Source organism: Alosa alosa, chromosome 21 (genome assembly GCF_017589495.1).
Source record: "Alosa alosa isolate M-15738 ecotype Scorff River chromosome 21, AALO_Geno_1.1, whole genome shotgun sequence".
Lineage (NCBI taxonomy): Eukaryota > Metazoa > Chordata > Actinopteri > Clupeiformes > Clupeidae > Alosa > Alosa alosa.
Window position 1 is genome coordinate 26,970,439 of NC_063209.1, and position 4,082 is coordinate 26,974,520.

General features: G+C 44.1%; 1 pseudogene; it reads right to left on the minus strand.

Annotated features, from left to right (window-relative positions):
- LOC125286457 overlaps nucleotides 1-2,359 on the minus strand; it is a 43,168-nt pseudogene extending 40,809 nt beyond the window's left edge.
- Nucleotides 2,360-4,082: the final 1,723 nt, after the last annotated feature.

Here is a 4,082-nt window from a genome sequence, read left to right on the forward strand (position 1 = left end):
CCTTGGAGAGTAGTCACCTCACACCCACAGGTTTACAGAGATTTCCCAGCACTAAGGCCCATTAATGAAGCCAGTTCAGCTGACGGCCCATTTCTCTGCATGTGTGTGTGTGTGTGTGTGTGTGTGTGTGTGTGTATGTGTACTCATGTGTGTAATGACCAGGAAACTAGGGAAATGGATCCATGTTGGTGAGGTGGAACTAACGTTAATGACATAAACACTGTCATGACAGTGTAGACACACACACACGCACACACAAACACACACATACACACACGCATAGATACACACACGCACACGCACACGCACGCACACACACACACTCTCCCACAGACGACATTCCTATGGGACCCGGACAACGGCTGACTGCATCTGAAATCTCAATATCAACAAATGTTTGGTCTCCTAGTAACCAAGTGACCTGTTCCCACGTTAGCCTCCAGGGAAGACGTGTGTGAGACGTGTCAATACTGCACTCTCTCCCTCTCTCTCTCTCTCTCTCTCTCTCTCCCTCTCTCTCTCTAGCAGGTGGTTTATAGTTGCTTTAATAAAAGGATGTATTTCTGGGTCTGAGGGAAGGTTGGCACTATTGTGTATGCATCTGATGTCTCAGTGGGAGATGACATCATGGTTTGATGACTGATTCAATAAACAGGTTTATTCAATAACCGGTGCTTTATCAACAGGACTGTTTCTATACAGTATGTCAAGGCACAAAGAACAATCAAAACAACACCCCACCCTTCCTCCTCTCCATCTTAGAGCCAATCTGTCCAAGCCTCTCTCTCTCTTTTTCCCTTCGTATATGGAGCAGCCTCTCTCTCTCTCTCTCTATCTTTTTTCCCTTCGTATATGGAGCAGCCTCTCTCTCTCTCTCCCACTCCCCCTCTCTCTCTCTCTCCCCCCCCCCTCTCTCTCCCCCTCTCTCTCTCCCACCCCCCCTCTCTCTCTCTCTCTCTCTCCCCCCCCTCTCTCTCTCGCTCTTTCTCAGCTTCACCATGTCATGAGAGAGGCCATAGCAGCCTACAGCCACCTCTGGACCTCACCTGGCCTGATGTGGATGGTGTGTGTGTGTGTGTGTGTGTGCCTACTGTGAACTGGGAGGGGAGTGCAAAGCACAGAAGATGAGATGAGATAAGACCAAGTGAAATTTGAGTAGATGTATGAGTGACAGAGACAGGCAATACCACAAAATGTCACATCTGAGTCACTAAAGGATGTGTGTGTGTATGTGCGTGCAAGTGTGTGTGAATGAAAGAGTGTGAGAGAAATGTCCAATAATAACAGGCTTATTTCTGGCCAGTGTAAAGCCAAACAGTAGGAACCAGTAGGAAATAGCTACGTTTTATAGTGATCCAGGGTGTGTGTATGTGTGTGTGTAGCCGCAGACCTCTATCACCACCTCTGATCTGCGCGAGAGAGTAACCACTTTCTGGATGCCGGACAGCACTCCCCGCGATCATACCGCGCTCACGGGGCATCTCGACTCCCACTGTCGCCTGAAAGGCTCCAGAGTGTAGCTTCACACGCAGTCGTTCTGCACAAGTCTCATTAATCATGTTTATGAAAGAATTTAACACCACCTACCGAGCTTAGTGGTCACTGTTCACTTATCTGTATGGACCGATTCATTGCTGAAACTAGCCAGGGTGGGTTATTGTCCATCCACATTCATCTCATACTTTTCAGATTTCCAGACATGGTCAACAGTAATGTGCGCCGTGGGTAACTAACGGGAAGGATGGAGCTCTGTGCATAACTTCGAAGAATAGCCTACACAAACACATGCTACTTCTGTCAACTTTTTCCGTTTTCCGTGCACATCGGGAAATACCAGCACCGTAGGCGAGACGCTCTCCAGAAAACAGAACTGAACACAAACAGCGCGCAATGTTTAAATGAAAATTCCCCCCAATTAAAGGAGACGCGACATTGTTACTGTAATGTTACTCTAACGGAGCCAGACGCAGAACTTGAGTCTGCTTAATGCTTATGGTATCGACTTGTGCTCCAATGTTCTTTCCAAATTATCACCATCCGAAAAAGTGCAGTTTAGCAAATGTCATTTGATTTGATTATAAGTCCGAACATACTGACAATACGACCACAAACAAAACACTTTCCCGACACTTCAGTTCTCTTGGACACAAAAAGAATCAACCCTGTATGAAATGCGCTATATAAATAACTAAATTTGCCTTGACTCTTTATAAACGGTTAAAACATTCGTCCTCCTTTGTTTGAGTTCAAAGACAAATTGAAAGTAATGACTGCTTGATAACATGCTTCTTACCTCAGAGCAGTCCTCTTCACAACAATCCGTGGTTCGCGATAGCACTCTTTCTCATCGCGCTGTAGAGTTTGTCATCAAGAAGCCAACGCGAGCACGCGCGCGCACTCACACACACACACACATACACACACACACACACATTTACCGTAAAAACTCAAGTATCCAAGAATAGCGCAGCAAACGTCATCCAGATGTAAAGTACCCTTTAAAATGTCTCAACTCTTTTCTAGTAACCTTTCAATTAATTATTCATTATATTTAAGACATTATTTACTGAAATTAATTATTTGATTATTAATTAAATGATTTGATTAAAACCATTTTGACACTGTAACGTTGTTTCAATCAAGTGGGCCTATATGTCAATTAAAGTTTGAGAAAAAATCTCACAGCACGGGACCGCACTGCTGCCTCTGTTACTGCTGGATAGTGGACACCTGAGTCAACACACCTATAGAGAAACACAGGTGTGTACAGGGCCTCCACGTAGGTCTGAGTCAATACACCTATAGAGGAACACAGGTGTGTACAGGGTCTCTGTTACTGCTGGATAGTGGACACCTGAGTCAACACACCTATAGAGGAACACAGGTGTGTACAGGGCCTCCACATAGGTAGGCCTAACACTGCTGCCTCTGTTACTGCTGGATAGTGGACACCTGAGTCAACACATCTATAGAGGAACACAGGTGTGTACAGGGCCTCTGCATAGGTAGGCCTAACACTTGCTGTCAGTGGCAGAGCTAGCTGTCAACCACAGAAGCTTTATGCAAGCTCAGATTTTTGGAGTGGGTGCAATTAGTGTGTTTTATGTAAATGTTATTTTATTATTGTTATTATTTTATTATTCATATGTTCTATATTTTTTATTTCTCTTCCTCCTTTATAATGGTATGTAGGTTATCTTATTATTTGTTTTATTTTGTTTTATTTTCCACAATTATTATACTATATCTTGTTATTCCATTGTTACTGTGTAATCTCGGCTTCACTGAAAATGAGGAATACCCTCAATGAACCGAGAATAAAGGTTGAATGAAAATAAATGAATGTGTGTGTGTGTGTGTGTGTGTGTGTGTGTGTGTGTGTGTTAAATGATCAAATCTTTTCAAATTTCATTGTATTCCTACCTAGTCTTAGTTTTAGTGGGCACAACACCATCGTCCCTCACTTGACCGAGGCCCTGGAGCATGTCAGGAGTGGAGTTTTAGGTGTAGATTTCCGAAATTCAGGCTGAAAAATTTTGACATCATTACACCCATTTTTAAAAACACCCGGCCACGTGTGGACATATAGCCATAGATTTCTGAAACTGAGGCTGAAAAATGTTTTTATACAGGGACACCCATAACACCAAGCCTCTCTGCCTGCCCTGCAGGGCTCACCGGGGACATGTTTGTAAACACTCACTCCACCTGTGACTCACAGTCCAGCAGACAGAAATCCGTTAGCCGCTAGCCGCTAGCCACTAGCCTGCTGAGAGCTGACAGACAGCAGACGTTGTTGATTAGTCTTACACCACTGACAGAAGTGCAAGTTGGACAGGACAGGAGTCGAGGACAGTTCTTCAGCACTGGCTGAGGTATTCCTGGAGGAGGAGTAGGAAGTGGATAGGGGTGTCAGTCTAGAGTTCCCATAGCGTTAGGAATCTCCAGGGAGACAGAGAGCTGAACAGGGGTATCAGCCCTCTGTTTAAGACCTTAGTAATGATATAAAAATAATCTTAATTTAATAATAAAATCAGACCTTTGTTGGCCTAATGATGTAATAATAATCTTTAAGTAATAGT